The following is a 19,541-nucleotide window of genomic DNA, read 5'->3' as shown; positions in this document are numbered from 1 at the left end:
CAACCAGTTGGATATAGTAGAAATATAATAGAATAAATTAAGGCGTTGTACAAATTGTAATTACAGCTTCCAATTGGAATCGCTCACGCAGTGCCCTAGTGAACAAAAGAGCTCTAAATTAGGTTAAGTGATTGAAGAATTAAAAAAAAATGCTTGTACATGTAGAAATTCTTCCTGATACAATCAGAATTTCGTCTATCAATTTTCATCGGGATTTCGCCAGAATTTTTCAAAAGAAATTTCTCAAGAAATGCTAATTGGAATTTATCTAGGTATTCCTCCAGAGATTCCTCTAAAAACGCAATTCCAACTGGAATTTCTTTACAGGTTTCCCCACAATTCATCCAGAGATTCTATTCGGAACAACCTAACAGAATTTTAGAGAAGTTCCTTCGTAGATTCCTCCAGAGCTTTTTGCAGAAATACCTGTAAAGATAACTTCATAAATTTAGATTCTTTTTTCGTAAATTCCTTCAGGCCTTTCTGTAGGTATTTCTTCACATATATTCCTCTATCTACCGGATACCATCCGGATTTCTTCAGACCTTTCTTCAGAGATTATTCCAAGCTTTTTCCAGTGATCGTTCAGGAGTTTCTCCAAAACATCTCAAGAATTCCTCTAAAAATTACTCCAGGATTTATTCCCTGGCATTTATCCAAGCATGTTTAGAAAAGTTTTTCGTAGAATACATGCAAAGACTTCAGCATTTCTTCTTGTACAATAATATCTTCTATAGGAATTTATCTAGAGATATCCTCAGTAGTTTTCAGGGAAATTTCTCAAGATATTTCACCAGAAATTCTTCTAGGATTTTTTCGGCGTAATTTGTAGAATTCTTCCAGAAGCTTACATTGTTTTTTTTTCTAAGAGAATGTCTGCGTGAACTTGTGCATGAATCTCTGGATGAATTTCAGCTGGATTCACAGAAAGTAATAGAGCAAGAGTCTCAGGGGCTCCACCCCATTACCCCGAACGCCATTACCCCGAACGCCACTACCCCGAATGCCATTACCCCGAACAGGCCACTACCCCGAAAGCGATTACCCCGAATGGGTCATTACCCCGAAAGCCATTTCCCCGAAAGGGCCATTACCCCGAATCGTTCAGGAGATCACCAAAAAAGTGATGACCGATTAGAAGTTGATGAAGGTGGTTATAAGTTAGAAAAGGGTAATCAGTAACTAGTGTAGGTATGAATACTCTTCTCCATCCTATGCCCCTATGTTAATTCTATTCTTAAACAGACGATTTAGGTACCGTCAGTGGGGGTGTCATTGGGCCAAAATCGCATAGTATATCTCTTTGTAGGTCGGTACAACAATGTTTTAACTCTAAATGAATGTTGTATTCGGTAGACACGTTCATTTTTATACTGTTTAGGATTGTTTAAAGTGAAAATGCTTTAACTTTTATTTTGACAATGATATAGCTTAAATAAAATTGGCCCAATTCCACCCCTTCTAGGGGGTAACATTGGGCCAAACACTAAAATTCACACAAAACAGTTCAATATGAGATAGTATCGCTTGAAAATCGAAGCTATCAAATATATAGATAGTTGCCCATAACCTATTAGTGTCTAGTCACTTCAAAATAATATCACAGACAAACAAACGTGACAATTTTACCACATTCATTGTAAACGATCAACGTTCCTACACAATATATCCGCTATCCCATAAATATAACTCCAACTAACTTTCTCAAAAGACGAAAGTAATATTTCTTTATCATCTGCCTAGCAACTGATATGCGTGAATTTTAATTTTGCATAAATCTAACATTTATTTCCAAAATTTACACCGTATTATGCATAAAAAAATGTGAATACTCTCAGTCGTTTTAATTCACATTTGTAAGGTTCTCGTACTGATTGCATTGCTTTTATATGGCCCAAAGTCACCCCCAAAACGAAGTATTTGTACTACAGCTTGAGTAAATAAGTTTTTCATGCAAAATAGCATACAAAACCAGGAAGCTGACTAGACTGATTAAAGCAACGATGGACGGTGTGCAAAACTGCGTAAGGGTTTCGGGTGAACTATCCAGTTCATTCGTATCTCGCCGGGGACTGCGACAAGGTGACGGACTCTCATGTCTACTCTTCAACATCGCGCTGGAAGGTGTGATGCGACGAGCCGGGCTCAACAGCCGGGAACGATTTTCACAAAATCCGGTCAATTTGTGTGCTTTGCGGACGACATGGACATTATCGCTAGAACATTTGGAACGGTGGCAGAACTGTACACCCGCCTGAAACGCGAAGCAGCAAAGGTCGGACTGGTGGTGAATGCCTCAAAAACAAAGTACATGCTGGTAGGCGGAACCGAAAACGACCGGATCCGTGTCGGTAGTAATGTTACGATAGACGGGGATACTTTCGAGGTGGTGGAGGAATTTGTCTACCTCGGATCCTTACTGACGGCTGACAACAACGTGAGCCGAGAAATTCGGAGGCGCATCATCAGCGGAAGTCGGGCCTACTACGGGCTCCAGAAGAAACTGCGGTCGAAAAAGATTCACCCACGCACCAAATGCACCATGTACAAAACGCTAATAAGACCGGTGATCCTCTACGGGCACGAGACATGGACCATGCTCGAGGAGGACCTACAAGCACTCGGAGTTTTCGAGCGACGGGTGCTAAGGACGATCTTCGGCGGCGTGCAGGAGAACGGTGTGTGGCGGAGAAGGATGAACCACGAGCTCGCTGCACTTTATGGCGAATCCAGCATCCGGAAGGTAGCCAAAGCCGGAAGGATACGGTGGGCAGGGCATGTTGCAAGAATGCCGGACAACAACCCTGCAAAGCTGGTGTTTGCAACGGATCCGGTTGGCACAAGAAGGCGTGGAGCGCAGAGAGCACGATGGGCGGACCAGGTGGAGCGTGACTTGGCGAGCATTGGGCGCGACCGAGGATGGAGAGCGACAGCCACAAACCGAGTATTGTGGCGTACTATTGTTGATTATGTCTTGTCTTAATGATGTTGAACAAATAAATGTATGTATGTAGCATACAAAACCAAGAACACTTATTATACTTTTCAAAACAACTACCCAACACACCGAGAAAACAGTAATTCATTACATGTTCGGTTTTCAGCTGTTTTCTGCTGGGCATTTTAAAACAACGATATTGTACAGTACGCCTAACCATAAAATTCACATCAAGTTTTCTTAATAGAAAATTGACTAACTGTGACTTTTTTCTACATCGGATGGTCAACGCAAGTTATATTAACCGTATACCATCCACTTTTTGATAATCACTTTGATAGATTTTAGTATTTTGAGCGAAACATCTTTCTTGATTTTTGGCCTAAAGTTACCCCCCAGGTCCAATGTCACCCCGACTGGCGGTACCGATTTTTTCCGTTTTCTTTTTGTAACGAGTAAAAAAAAAATAAAACACAAATCAAGTAGCTCTTATTTACATCGTTTTAGATAGCATGACAATGGGAGCACATTGTTTAAGATAGGTTCCGTTTCCCTTAGGTTTCCGTATGTTGTGCTTCATGCAAAAGTAAGGTTCGTGAAAACGAAAGCAGCAAACGCAATGAAATTAAGAAGACAAGTAAAGACAAATTTTCCATATTTTAAACTAGCTGCTCTTTTGAACTTATAGCTATGGCTATAACAACTAAAAGTATTTCAAACTGACATTTTCCCTTCTTTTAAAAGTTGGTTGGCCTCAAGCACGATTGTAAACTGGTGGCAAACGATTGTGCTGGTTATCAAACTACACTTCTTCAAATATTGGCCTTCTTTTAAAAATAGGCTGTTCTTTTGAGTTTGCAGTTTCCAACCGTGTACTATTGCAGAGTTGTTTGGTAGCCAAACTGTTAATTTCTTTATAGAAATGTTTCCTTCTTTCCATCAGAAGCTGTTCTTTCGAGTTTGAGTGTTACGTAGTTTATTTGCAGACGAATAACTAACTCCATAGCGGATTTGTTCTTCTTTGAATAATAGGCCGTTCTTTCAAGTAAAATTTTTCAGAATTGACTTGCGGCCAAACTGGCAACTAGATTTCTTTTGATTTTGATGATCAGTTTCCAGAACATCAAGCCCTAAAATTGTTTTCTGATTTTTTTTTTTTCAAGATTGTAGTACTGGACTGAATTTCAGATATTCAGTTCAGTTCACTTAGCAAGGTAGATGCAGCATCGTTGGACCAAATAAACTATTTTTTTTTTCTGACGACTAAACTGTAGCTTTTCTTTTCATGAAAGGCTGTTCTTCTAGCTGCACTTATATAGTTTACTGGGAGTGAAAGCTGCTTACTGTATATGAGATTTGCCCTTCTTCAATTTATAGGCTGTTCTTTATAGTTACGTCGTTACCGGGTTGATTGGCGACATATCTCTATTAGCTCCATCTGGTGTTTTTCCTTCTTTTAATGTTGGGCTGTTCTTTCGACTTATATTGTTACAGAGTTGTTTGGTAGCCATGTTGCCCTTTGCAGATTTTTGTATAGGGGCCGTGCATAAACTATGTAAGTAGGAGAGGGTCTATCCAAATTCTAAGCTCTATACAAATTTACAAATTTTTGTATGAGCAAATCGTGGACTTCGTAGCCGAGCGGTTAGCGGCGTTAGTCGTTTAGGTATCTCGCATGCCTCGGAGTGTGGGTTCGATTCGCGGTCGGGGAAAACTTTTCGTCAAAACAGAAAATACTCCACTGGGTCACTGAGTGTTATACGTGTTGTCCATTGTCTAATGTTAGTAATGTACAGTTTGTGCGGCCTCTGGCCGAAAACGCTGTAATTGTCTTTTAAAATTCTACGATGAGGAAGGGAGAGGACCAAGGTGACCAAAATTCGGTCTACGTAGTTTATGAATGGTCCCATAGGAGATTTGCCCTTCTTTAATTTATATGCTGTTCTTTCTAGTTATATACTTGCAGACCTTATTGGCGGCCAACCTATCAATCACATTTTTTTTTACATTTAAGGAATGTTTTTTTAAGTTACACTGTTATAGAGTTTTATTACCAAATCGTCTATTCCTCCTTAAAAGATTTTTTCTTTTTTGAACTATAAAATGTTCTTTCCAGACCTATTTTGATACTTAGTGATACTTTGGCCAAATGTCTTTTCGGCCTAATGAGCCAATATCGATAGCCAGTATTTGAAGGACCTTTGCTGACAGCTCTATCTCATACAAGATCATCTCTAATACGTATTATTCCATTATTTTGTTTTAAGGTTATTCTTTACAATGATATCTTCTGGCATTAAAGCTGTCAGTAATGTTATTAAATTAATAAGAATATAAAATACCCATCATCAGAATAACCCATCTAAAATATGCTTTCGGGGTAATGGCGATCGGGGTAGTGGCCCATTCGGGGTAGTGGCGTTCGGGGTAATGGCCCATTCGGGGTAACGGCTTTCGGGGTAATGGCCTATTCGGGGTAATGGCTTTCGGGGTAGTGGCGTTCGGGGTAATGGCATTCGGGGTAGTGGCATTCGGGGTAATGGGGTAGAACCGTCTCAGGAGGATTCACTGCAGTGTTTTTGGGTGGATTTCTGAAGATTCCACGGAGTCATTTCTGCGGGAGTTTAAAATAAAACTCCTAGAGAGTTCCGAATTAATCTTTGGATAATTTTTTGAAGATTTTTTTAAAGAAATTTTTAGAAGATTTTCTAAAGTAATTCCTGGCGGAGTACAGGGAGGAATCCATGAAATACATCCTACAAAAATCATGTAAAATTTTTTAACGTCATTCTTGGGAGAATTTCCTGAAGGTTCCTGTGTGGAATTCCCACCACAGGAGGAATTCTATAAAAGATTAAAAAAAAATCTTGGAGAAATGTGTGGCGGAATCACTATAGGAATTTCTGAAATACAGAAAGAAGAAGTTTAGAAAATTTAGCAAATCCTTTGCAAAATTTCTGAAGCATTTCTTAACTTTTGGTTTTCGGAGGGAATCCAATTTTGGAATTGAAGGTTTTATAAGGAAGCTCTTGCATAAATTTAAAAAGAAATTTGTAGGGAAGTTAGGAGGAATTTATTAAATGATCCCTTAAAGAAGTTCTGAAGGAATGCCTAGCAGTATTTTTTTTTCAACATTCCCTGAGGAATTTTCTGAAGGATTCATCGAGATATTTTAATGAGAATAGCTGGTGAAACTGATGAAATCTATGGAAAATTTACTGATACAATCTCCGAAGAAAATTTCCGAACGAATCCTTGATTTTTTTTGGAATGAATCAAATCAGGTATTCCTGGACATCCTTGAAGAAGTTCTCGAAGGAATTCACAGAAGACTCCAGACCAACTTCAGAACGAATTACATGTATAATTAATGAAGGAAATCTTTTAATATTGCTATTATTTCAAGGGATTTATGAAGAAATTACTTTAGAAGTTTCAATATCACAAACAATTGTCATACACGTATAAGGGTGAAAAAAATAAAAATAAAAATTCTTAGAGGAAATGATTTGCATAAATAAGAGATCGCACGAAAATTTCCAACATCTTAAAAGATTTTTGAACATATGGAGGTACAACAAATTGCAATTTTCAAATAAATGACTATACTACTCTATGTAAGATTGTGAGGTGAGGATCCAGAAAAGTTTAACAAGAAAATTTCGTAGAATGAAAAGGGTGATTTTTATAATATGGGGAACATTTTCTCATATTTATGAGGATGCAAAACATTGACAAATAAAATCACATGAGCACACTTTGAGTATAGGAGGCTCCTTCATTCTTCTAATATCACGGAAGCGATTTTTTCTTATAAATTTCAGAATCGATTTCAGAAACAAACCCAAAGAAATAAACCCAAAGAAATAAACCCAATCCCAAAAAGTTTTTTTTTTTTCAAGAAATCTGTAGAAGAAACGCTAGAGAAATTTCTGAAGAAGTTTTTGGAGGAATGTTAAACCCTCCTTAGATGTTAGGTTTTTCTCACCACGAAGGCGTAGTGCACGTTCCTGTCTGGGTAATATTGACACCAACATCCTACTAAGGTCAAAACAACCCACGGGAGATTTTCTAAAATAAATCATCAAAAAATCCTTGGAGATATTTTCCGAAACAATCTCAGAAAGCTTTTTAGAGAGAATTACTGTAGGAATTTATGATTTTCAGAATTTCTAATGCAAATCTGAAGCATGTTTTGGGAAAAGTCCTTGAAGTAATTATCGAAAAATTTAAGAAATAATTTCTGAAAAAAAAAACAGTCGGAGAAATGTCTGGACGAATCCCGGGTGGAGGTGAATGGCAAACTAAAAACAAAAGAATAACAAATTTTATTGTCATAACTTATTTTGTCATTCATGAGTTCTTCATGAAGAGCTTAAAACAACATGTGAATAGCATAATATGATATCATATCAAAATATGCCATTTGCTTGTCATTTTAAAATTTGGAAGAATAACTACTTAATGTCTTATTTTGCTATCATAACAAATTTTGCAATTGGTGAGATATTGTTGACCTTTTGCGAGTTTGATTAACTCGCAGTTTTGGCACTTATCAAGAACAACATAATTACAAAATTTGAATTTTGGTTATTTTAATGGTAAATTTTGATATTTGTTTGCAATTACTTTCCATCCAAAAAACTTAAAAGTTTATATTTTGTTATTGGAATAAACAACTTAATATACTCTTCTATTGGATGACAAGGGAATAACTAATTTTGATATTGTTCTATTTTCAATAACTTAATAATGGTATATTTTGCAATTCTCAATCTTAATTTTTTTGTTCTTGGTTTACCATTGTAATGTCAAAATTTGACAATCTTTAGTAATTTTATCGAACAATGTCAGTTATTTTTTTGCCCTTTTGTCACTTATTTCAAACAAACCAATGACAAATTTTACCATTCAGTAATGCTTTTTGAATGGTAAAACTTGTAATTGTTTTGTAATTATTTTCTGCCTGGGATATCTTAAGGATTTTCTAAATGAACGACCTGGGAAATTTCTGAAAATACTCATGAAGCAATCCATTATTTTTTTTTAAATTAATTCTTCATGCAGTTGCTGGAGGAATACTTGGTAGAAATTTTGCAAAAATCCCTGGAAGAAAATGAATGCACTATTGCAGGATTTTTTTCACGAAACGTGAAGAAACTGCTGTAGGAATTTTATGTGGATTCCTTAAAAAAATGTCAAAAAATATTTGGAATATTTTCTGCAAAACCCTACTGGAATTTTTAAAGGAATCCTAGGAGTTTTTTTTTTTTTGGAGAAAAACTCCATGTGATGATATCTAAAGAAATTTTCGCGAATGATGGCATTTTAGGAACCCGAGCAGGGGAGAATTCATAACAACAGAATCACATGGCCTGTTTTTATATCAAAATGTGTTATTATGAACTTATCAAAGTATTACTTTTTTATAACATGATTTGTTGGGCAAACTTATTTATTATGATAAAGTTATTGAGATTCATCCACTAAATAACATTTCATTAACATACTTTATTGTAGACCAAGTTTGGTTATTTTTCTACTATTGAAAATGTACAAACATATGGTGAACTATAACACAACAATAACAAATTTTCAAATTCACTGCAAGTTTCATTTTTATTAAGTTGTTATTGAACCTAACAAAACATGTTATTGGATAAGTCTTCCAGATACATTTTTTTGTTATGATTTTTGTTATTTTGCCGCTTATGACAGACAAGTTTATAACACAATAAGATATGTAAATAACATAAATATTACTGATTCCATTTTACAGTTATTATGCTCTTGATATTCTCTTCTGCTCGAGAAGGCTTTCTGAAAATCGTTCTGAAGAATTTTCGAGGGATTTTCTAAACAAATCCTCGAAGAAATTTCTTAAAAAAAGGTTTAGAAGTATTTTTAAATAAATCCCTGTATGAAATTTACTATGGAGGAATTTTTAAAGCAATAAATGGAAGATTTTCAGAAAAAAATGTATGTGAAATTTCTGAAATCTTTGATGAAAATTTCCGAATAAAGTATGTGTAAAAGTATATGTTTTGAGGGCGCAAACAGATTTGAAAAACACCACTAATATTTTTTTTGTAAACACGTAGGAATGAAATTATGTCAACATTATAATACACATCAAAGAGTTTTCGCTTATATTGCAAATTCAATCATTTTCAGATGAACTATTAGAATCTTGCCCCCGCTGTAGTGTTTTTAATAAAATTCCATCAGCAACCATAACCACAAAAACCATCCTTCTATGTAGTCCAACCAGAATATTAAATAGTAATCAAGCGGACAAACTATCCCCATAGCATCAGCCTGGTCAACATTTTCTCATATCGTCATGTCCACTCGCATATTCTCTCACTCGCACTAGCCAGGTACCCAGGTACCACTCGCGCAATCCATTCTCTATCTCGTTGGCCACCGGTTACCATAGATTCCGGCACGTTCAAAACAAATCTTACACGCCAACGTCGTCGTCCGACAACTTCAACTTGGTGGCCAACTAACTAGAGCTCGAGCGTCCAAGCATGTCCTAGCTTCCAGCTCCAACCGCCCCAAGGCTTGCCAGGTGAAACTGAGGGAAATTGGTACACAATGCGCCGTGAAGTAGCAGATAATTCACCGAAATAGAAGAATTAGGTTCCCCACTAGGTCTTCATTACAAAAAATAACAGCAGCTACTTTGAATTCTAAAAATAATCATCGATTATAGGATACTTTTGATGGGACAAGGTAGATTCCAAACGATTAGAATGTTGGAACATTACAAATGTTTTTTTAGGATGTCAAACTGAACGTCACATAAAAGCAAAACTTTGAAAGTTACACTATTATTTTTTGTGTCTGACGCGTCTCAAAAATATAAGTTTAAAAATAATACTTGGAATTTGCTCTGCCGATTTTTATTAGTGATTAATCAAAAATGAACCCTTCAAATGCTGAATCTTAAGAGTATTTTGACATATTCCAAGGCTAAGTTATGTCCTTTGGTAGTAGCGCATTCCATCAAGCTTCCCACAACTACCAAAGCAGCGAGCCAGACTCTGAATAACGATTTTCACCATCAGCCACCCACCTTGCTGCCAGTCACTCCGACAACTCCGACAGGAACACGAAAAAAAAAGAGCGAATGAGGACACAGAGAGTGAATGAATTAATCAGTTCAATACCACACTACACTGTCATGCCCCTTGGAACTGTTTGGCCTCTAGTAGGCACTACTATACTCCTTCGGGCTGCCATCCTAATTGGGTCAAAATCACAGCCCACCGAAGGATTTGGGTAGATTTTCCGCAAAACCACACCTTACTGAATCGCCGGAATACGCTTTTGCACCTCGTTCCAACACTTCACTTCACTGAAACCACTTCGCGAAGAACGCAAACTTTTCCCCGGAAGAAAGGAAAACTTTTTCGTTTAATCCTTCTTTGGAAGGACACTTGAGCACACAAATTTCTTCTTTCTTCACCGCTCGTCGGCCCGATAGCTCCCCAAATTGATTACTCAACCCATTATCTTCATTTGCACACTCGTCGTCACCGCCCCCCTTAGGCAAAAAAAAGAAACTCCCAGTGCAATTAAGTTTAATTAAAATCAACACGGCTCCGCCGGGGAGCAGATTGGCAGAAAAACTTCCCAAAAAACGCGACTCCCCTCTGGAAGAAAAACGCGAAGTTCCCCAACCGACACCACTAGGTACTCCGAAGATACAAACGAGGCGAACCAGGCTCGACACCTGCACCCGACGCGGAACGCGGTAGACCGTTGACTGACACGGTTCTGCCCTGATGACGGCGACTTCACAAATCGAGCCCCAAGGAGGCCACCAGCTCCACCTAGCACTCAGCACCCAGCACCACACCGCGCCTATGCCAGCCCAGACCCAAGGCTGACCATCGCGAATGCCGTTGTTGTGCTAGTATTTTATCGACGCGACCTCCGCAGGAGAACACCTGCGAGCGGGAGGCTATCGCGCCTACCTCGCTTCTCTGAAGGAAATTCCGGCACCTCGATTTCGTTGGGTCGGCGGTGGAGGTGGCGGAGGTGACGAGGACTACAACGTTTTTCTGTGCTGTATGGCAGGGGTTGTCAACCGAAGGGTACGCAAGTTTTATTTTTATTTTGCAGTAGCATATTAGTTTGGATTTTTTTTTGAATACTGAAAACGTTCTCACTTCCTACCAGGCATTACTCTAAGAATTCCCAGAAGTTTCTCAAAACAGAAATTCTTCAAGAGACTCCTCCCGCAGTTCCCCAGAGATTATTCCAGCCATTTCTCCAGGGATTCTTTCAGGAACTCCAGGCATTAGGTACTCCAGGAGTTCCTGCAGGGGTTCCTCCAGAACTGTATGCAAGAGTTTCTCATGGGATTCCTCCTAGGATTATCCCGTGAATTCGTTCAGGGATATCTCCAGAAGTTCCTCTAGGGATTCCTGCAGGAATTTCGCAAGTCATTCCTCAAGGAATTCATCCAGGAATTCCTCCAGCAATTCCTCCACAAACTCCTCCAGGGGCTCGTCCTGAAATTCTGAAATTTCTTCAGGGATTCCTCCAAGAGTTCCTCCATGAATTCCTGAGGAACCAGTGGTTCTTCTTGAAATTCCTCCAGGAATTCCTCCAGAGATTCCTCAAAGACTTTCTCTAGGTATTCCTGCAGAAGTTCCTACAGGGATTCCAACAGGAATTCCAATTGGAATTCTTCCAGGGATTTTCCCAGGCATTCATCAAAGAATTCCGCCAGGAATTCCTCCAGGAATTTCGCCAAAAATTCATCTGGGAATTTCGACAGGGATTCCTCCTGGAATTCCGACAGGGATTCCTCCTGGAATTCCGACAGGGATTCCTCCAGGAATTCCGACAGGGATTCCTCCTGGAATTCCGACAGGGATTCCTCCGGGAATTCCGACAGGGATTCCTCCGGGAATTCCGACAGGGATTCCTCCGGGAATTCCGACAGGGATTCCTCCGGGAATTCCGACAGGGATTCCTCCAGGAATTCCGACAGGGATTCCTCCAGGAATTCCGACAGGGATTCCTCCAGGAATTCCGACAGGGATTCCTCCAGGAATTCCGACAGGGATTCCTCCAGGAATTCCGACAGGGATTCCTCCAGGAATTCCGACAGGGATTCCTCCAGGAATTCCGACAGGGATTCCTCCAGGAATTCCGACAGGGATTCCTCCAGGTATTCCGACAGGGATTCCTCCAGGAATTCCGACAGGGATTCCTCCAGGTATTCCGACAGGGATTCCTCCAGGAATTCCGACAGGGATTCCTCCAGGAATTCCGACAGGGATTCCTCCAGGAATTCCGACAGGGATTCCTCCAGGAATTCCAACAGGGATTCTTCCAGGAATTCCGACAGGGATTCCTACAGGAATTCCGACAGGGATTCCTCCAGGAATTCCGACAGGGATTCCTCCAGGAATTCCGACAGGGATTCCTCCAGGAATTCCGACAGGGATTCCTCCAGGAATTCCGACAGGAATTCCTCCAGGAATTCCGACAGGAATTCCTCCAGGAATTCCGACAGGAATTCCTCCAGGAATTCCGACAGGAATTCCTCCAGGAATTCCGACAGGAATTCCTCCAGGAATTCCGACAGGGATTCCTCCAGGAATTCCGACAGGGATTCCTCCAGGAATTCCGACAGGGATTCCTCCAGGAATTCCGACAGGGATTCCTCCAGGAATTCCGACAGGGATTCCTCCAGGAATTCCGACAGGGATTCCTCCAGGAATTCCGACAGGGATTCCTCCAGGAATTCCGACAGGGATTCCTCCAGGAATAGGACAGATAGGTGAAGTACTAGATTTGTAGTAATGAGCTGAATTTTAGTATGGTGAGAAGGTCAATTCTCCGTTTCTGCAATGAAATGGTACAAAAAGCGTGGGTATTATGATTCCTTGCCTAATTTGATGCCGTTTGAGCAAAACTTTGAGTAACAGTGTTGTTGTTTTCTCCATTTCTTGCAACATAAACAACATGGTTATCCAAAGTTTTGCTCAAACAGCATCAATTTAGGCAAGGAATCATAATACCCACGCTTTTTGCACCATTTCATTGCAGAAACGGAGAATTGACCTTCTCACCATACAAAAATTCAGCTCATTACTACAAATCTAGTACCACACCGAACGTGCCCCATTCCGACAGGGATTCCTCCAGGAATTCCGACAGGGATTCCTCCAGGAATTCCTCCAGGAATTCCGACAGGGATTCCTCCAGGAATTCCGACAGGGATTCCGACAGGGATTCCTCCAGGAATTCCTCCAGGAATTCCTCCAGGAATTCCGACAGGGATTCCTCCAGGAATTTCGACAGGGATTCCTCCAGGAATTCCGACAGGGATTCCTCCAGGAATTCCTCCTGGAATTTCTCCTGGAATTCCTCCTGGAATTCCTCCTGGAATTCCTCCTGGAATTCCTCCTGGAATTCCTCCTGGAATTCCTCCTGGAATTCCTCCTGGAATTCCTCCTGGAATTCCTCCAGGATTTCTCCAGGAATTCCTCCAGGAATTCCTCCAGGAATTCCTCCAGGAATTCCTCCAGGAATTCCTCCAGGAGTTCCTCCAGGAATTCCTCCAGGAATTCCTCCAGGAGTTCCTTCAGGAATTCCTCCAGGAATTCCTCCAGGAATTCCTCCAGGAATTCCTCCAGGAATTCCTCCAGGAATTCCTCCAGGAATTCCTCCAGGAATTCCTCCAGGAATTCCTCCAGGAATTCCTTCGGAAATCCTCCAGGAATTCTTCCAGGAATTCCTCTAGAAATTCCTCCTGGAATTCCTCCAGGAATTTCCCCAGAGATTTATCCAGGAATTTCTTGAGGATTTCCTCCAGGAATTCCTCCATGAATTTTCTGCCTGGTATTCCTTCAGGGATTCCTTCAGGTATTCCTCCAGGTATCCCTCCAGGAATATTTCTTAAGATTCCTCCAGGAGTTCGTCCAAGAATTTCTCCAGGGATTCCTCCACGGATTGCTCCAGAATTTCGTCCTGGGATTCCTCCAGAAATTCGTCCGTCAATTCCTCTAGCAATTCTATGGATTACTATAGGTTTTTAACTCGTTTCAGGGTATCTCAGGTGGTTACAAGGGGCATGTGGGAGATTCTACAGGTTTCATGATCGTCTCAGAGAGGTTCATATAGAGGTCGCTTGAATGGGTTACGTTACAGGTACGTTGCGGGGATGGTTAAAAAAGTTTAAGGAAGATTCAGTGAGCTTCATGGGTTTTCTACAGGTTACAGAAGGTTTTTAGGGGCATTTTGAAGCGTTTCACGAGAGTTCAACCCTTTGAAGCCCGATTGTTTCGTCACAGCTGCTGCAACTTCGCTCATCTTGAACACGTTTGTTATGCTCGGTTTCATCGCAAGGGTCATAATTATCCCTCCGGCTCCAGAGCGTTAAGGGGGTTTAAGAGGGTGTCATGGGGTTTCAAGAGACTTGTCGGGTTTTTCGAGGGTGTTTCACGGTTCTTTTGGACGATTCAGAGACGGTTTAGAGGCGCTGTTCCTATTAACAAAATCTGCAATATAAGAGCTTGCAAAATCATTTTACATAATCGTTTGCTTCGTAAGCTGTTATGTTAGTTTTTGATCTCAGGAGTTCTACAGGTGGTTTCAGGGAGTTTTGGAAACTTTTCAGGTACCTTTTTACAGGGTTTTTCATGCAGTTTAGGCTGGATTTTGGGAATCTCAGGGGTTTCAGAGACGTTTCTGTAGACATTATGATTGTCTCAGGGTATTTCATAGGCCTTCAGGGGTTCCATGAAGGTTTCGAGAGATTCGAGAAGCTACAGGAATATTTTGGAGTGGCTTGAAGCGTTCGAGGTTGTATCAGTGGTTTACAGAGGGTTTCGTTGGCGTATTAAAGAGTTTTTGAGGAGTCTCATACGCGTCTCCAAGCGTTTTGGGGCGTTTCAGAGAGTTTCAGGGTAGTTTTGAAGTGTTTCAGGTGTACTCACTTAACTGGATTATCATCATAGACGATTTCAAGGTTAGATTGGCGAAGATTTGGCGAAGAAAACGATTGAACTTTCTAAATGCTAAGTTACATAGTTGGTATCACATAAGGCGTGAGAGAATTGAGTTTATTGGGAGAAGTATATAATTGGATGTGCCTGGCAACATGCATGTACGTTAAGAATTTATGGCAGTTGACAACCCGTCGAAAACTGAAGATACTGATGTAATTCGGGAAAGGTGAAAATTGGGCTTTGTAAAATATGCATCGTTGGAGGTAGCAACATAGGCTATCGAACTTGGGTGTTCTTGCCCACGTTGCGAGACCTTGACGATGGGAAAATAATGTTTTTTTTACATAATCATTTATTTTAGGCTCATGCGCCAACAGGCATAACGGAGCCGAATTCAATTAATACTTTTGGATTATAATGTTACTATTCCTGATCTGTTGGCAATATGCAACTCAACCAATTTGTGCACTATATAGGGTCACAGGAAAATTCAGGAATGTATTAAAAAGTTTTAGGGGATTTTCTAGAGATTTTAGGGAGGTTTTGGTTGTCTTAGTGGTTTGAGGGTTGCTTCGGGGAAGTTTCATTGATGAGTGTTTTATGCGGTTTTTAAGGGTTGTAAAGGGTGTCATATGGTTATTAGAGGGGGGGGGGAACATTGGGTTTCAGTAGCTTTGTAAAGATATCATGTCGTGAGTGGTTGATAGAAGTAAAAGGTCTCGAGGGTGTTCCAGTCCAGTGTGAATGTCAGAAGGTTTCATGAAGGGCTTTTAGGAGGAGTTTTGTGAAGCTCCAAAGTCTGGGCGGCACAAGAACTGCCCTGAAACACACATTAAATGGTCCCAAAACCTCTGAAACCATCTGGAACGCCATTAAACTTGCTCCTAAATTACCCCCTGAAGCACTCCTAATGCTTCTGACACCTTTTTGCATACCCCTGATACCCTTTGAAATCCTCCTGGGGCCCCCCGAATTCCCTGAATGGACTTCAACCCCTTTAACTAATCTAGAACCCCTTCCAAAATAAACTGGTAGCTTTTGTAACCAGTTTATAAAAGTATACCCTTAGCACAGTCTGACATCATTTAATTCAAATAAGTATGCCTTTTAAATAATGTCAGCTTTTGATATCTCTCAAGTAAGGTGAGACATGCACAGTAAAACCGAAAATCTTGAAATTTCAGTTGATGTTTTGCAGGTATCATAAACACTTCCGAAGTAACCAAGCTGAAATAGGTTGAAAACCCCTGCACTGCTCCGGATTGAAACACAAAACAAAACTGCCCTGGAATGAGACCAGAGGGGTGTCCTAGTAGGTACCTGTCGAAGTTCCCTCAACCCCTGCTTCAATGAAGTTGAGGATTCCGGTACTCCTCGGTGTGGTGGCAGTAGTGGAAAATTGAGCGTTGAGCGAGAGAGTTGCGACCCATGCATGCATTGTTGGTACGAGAGTAATACATACGAGAGAGTGCAGAGAGGTTCGCAACCTAGTCACAGGGATGGTAAAATTCATTGATATCTAGAAGAAAAGTAAATATTGAGTAACTTCTTCTTCAGTATGGCTCTACGTTCCCACTGGAACTTGACCTGCCTCTCTTCCACTTAGTGTTCTTTGAGCACTTTTACAGTTATTAATTGAAGGGCTTTCTTGGCCTGCCATTGCACAAATTTGTACATTGTGAGGCAAGCACAACGATACACTATGCCCAGGGAGTCGATAAAATTGTCTGGACAGGAACGGGATTCGCTCCCGCCGTCTCCGGGTTGGCAATCCACTGCCCTATTCACAAGGCCAACTGGAGACCCCATTGTGTACCTTTATAAAAGTAAGTTTACCTAATATTTCAATAATCGATCAAAATACGATGAAACTATAATACTGATTCAAGTAGTTTTTAACCGGTTCCAAAGTTTATTAAAATAATCAAACTTCTAATGTATCTTGGTTGATTTTTGAAGCACGGAACCTAGTCAGGACCTTTTTTGAATTGGTGTAATTCCTGTGATCGTTACCACTCCTGGTCAACAGACAATCACTCTAACCCATGACTGGCAGTGTGCCAGGGCTATGTTTGTGTTAGTCAATCTCCAATCTAGTGATCAAATATTGTTCTAACCTAGTAAAGCGCTATGATACCGCCGCGGCTGAACCGAACCTAGTTCGCTTTTGATTGATGGGCATAAACTTACCGACCGACGTTAAGAAAACACGAAAACACTACTTATGGCACACTTCACCGTTTTGAAAAGGGAAAGTATGCATCATCATTATAACTGTAAACGAACAATTATGTTTCCATCAGAATGTGCGTACACTTAGAAGATCCAGTAACGAATTATTTATAGTTAAACGTATAGTGGAGTTCACATATAGCCGAGATGCTTGACAGTTTAGCTAAACTGTATAAGTCTCAATAGAAAATCCATACTTCACATTTAACAAACCTGAGTATCTTGATTACTCACTTACCTTCCTAGACTACTGGTCGTTCACTTGGTGAAACTGAAAACGACGACACTCACCTGGAAAGATTAGGAAAAATGGGGTATTAGCACAACCCAAAAAAAAACAAGTAGAGTATAGAACTACATAGGCATATTTCAGGCAGAAATATGTGCGAGGAGAGAGCCTTTTTTGTACAGATACTATAATGTGCTCATTTGATCCACACACCCTTCTTTGATTTTCAGAAACAGCATCGGACAGAACACACTCAAAACAGATTTGCGGGCTCGGCAAAAACGCGCACAGCCGTCTGCTCAGTAAAACTATCAGCTGATATCCCAGCAAAAAGTGACATTTGTTAGCTGACTCTCAGCAAAACGATTGCCGAAGCTCAGCAATGAACTGTTAAAAATGCTGAGATCTCAGCAAAATTGTTGTTTACTGATTACTCGGCTGTGCAAATCTCGGCAAAAGAATGGAAAAATGCTGATATCCCGGCAATCTGAATTAAGTGTGAAGTTCACTTCATCGTGTTCTTCGAGGTTTATACCACCGACGAACCGACGTGACAGCTAGAACAAATAAATTCAAATTTGTTGTCCGCGACGCCATGATGAAAAATAGCCGAACACTATCGCCACCTCTATAACGGCTCGCGTTGATTTGATAGCTCGACACCGAACCCCCGTGTGTTCATATAGGAAGCGGTTCGCGTCTGCGCTGATTTGACAGAAGCGATCGCTCGCTTCGGTGGTCGACCGTTAAATTGGGGGGGGGGACACTTTTGAATCACCACTGTCACGTCGGTTCGTCGGTGTTTATACTGCTGCTGGATGCATACTTGTCCCAAATAAGTTTTTTGGTAATTTAGAGGTTTCACTGGGGTCTCCAGTTAGCCTAGTGGTTAAGGCTATGGATCGCCAATCCAGAGACGGCGGGTTCGATTCCCGTTCCGGTCGGGAAAATTTTCTCGACTCCCTGGGCATAGTGTATCATTGTACTTGCCTCACAATATACAAATTCATGCAATGGCAGGCAAAGAAAGCCCTTCAATTAATAACTGTGGAAGTGCTCAAAGAACACTAAGTTGAAGCGAGGCAGGCCAAGTCCCAGTGCGGACGTAGAGCCATAAAGAAGAAGAAGAAGAAGAAGAAGGTTTCACTGCATTTTGATAAGCAAATAACAACAAGCCCTTTATTCTGCAAATTTCCGAAATAGTGTAACGCGAGATAATCATTCCATGTATGATTTGAAGCTGTCTGTCGCAAGTGCGAACGATGGTTATTGATGTGTCACACAACATCACCTTCCAAAATCGTCTTACGTCACTCTCCAATTGTGTCAAATTTACATACATTTACGCATACCTAGAAGTCTACTACAGATTTCCATGAAACTCGTAAACTCTTAGGCTTGCCAGATTAGGCTTAGTAGACTGATAGGCTTGCTGGTCTAGTGGCTATCACATCAGATTCGTATACAGAAGGTCCTGGGTTCAATTCCTGACCCGTCCCTTCCCTTCCGTTTTGTATCTTTCTATCTCCTTTCTCACTTTCTCTTCTCTAACTACACAAATCATAAGAGTTCACACCCATGTCTAAACCAGAAATGGATTGAAAATCGGGGTCTCCACCTAGCCTAGTGGTTAAGCCTATGGATCGCAAATCCGAAGACAGCGGATTCGATTCCCGTTTCCAGTCGGGGAAAATTTTCTCGACTCCCTGGGCATAGTGAATCATTGTACTTGCCTCACAATATACAAAATCATGCAATGGCAGGCAAAGAAAGCCCTTCAATTAATAATTGTGGAAGTGCTCAAAGAACACTAAGTTGAAGCGAGGCAAGCCAAGTCCCAGTGAGGACGTAGAGCCATAAAGAAGAAGAAGAAGGAATGAAAATGCTGAAAATATAAGCTGCTTTTCATCTCAGTGCAATTCATATCAGATCAGATCAATCACGGAGGTGCAACCATTGACATACACTGTCAGTCTAAGCTAAGCAAAGAAACGCGTAATTTCTCGAAGATTTAAATTAAATAACTAATAGTAGAATCATGATCATTGGATGTAGTGTGTTAGTTGATTCGCTGGTTCATTCAATGACTTGTGAGCTCATATTTATCACTTTTCCTCTTCAACCGATCTACCAAATTCTCTATCCATATTACATGCCAAAACTC

At 40.5% G+C, this 19,541-nt stretch overlaps 1 protein-coding gene across 2 annotated transcripts in view; it reads right to left on the bottom strand.

Annotated features, from left to right (window-relative positions):
- The window catches only part of LOC109400229 (ankyrin repeat domain-containing protein 12), a 469,219-nt gene that overhangs the window by 259,259 nt on the left and 190,419 nt on the right, over nt 1-19,541 (bottom strand). The window contains exon 1 of one of the 2 annotated variants that reach the window (XM_062847221.1): nt 10,249-10,958. The exons of the other annotated variant lie outside the window; for it this stretch is intronic. The gene's annotated coding sequence lies outside the window, so the exon portion shown is untranslated. Of the gene's footprint in view, nt 1-10,248; nt 10,959-19,541 lie in introns of those variants that run through there. 2 annotated transcript variants of the gene reach the window in all.

This window comes from Aedes albopictus, chromosome 1 (genome assembly GCF_035046485.1).
Source record: "Aedes albopictus strain Foshan chromosome 1, AalbF5, whole genome shotgun sequence".
Lineage (NCBI taxonomy): Eukaryota > Metazoa > Arthropoda > Insecta > Diptera > Culicidae > Aedes > Aedes albopictus.
Note: the sequence above shows the minus strand (reverse complement) of the source record. Positions and strands in the feature narration are given on the sequence as shown.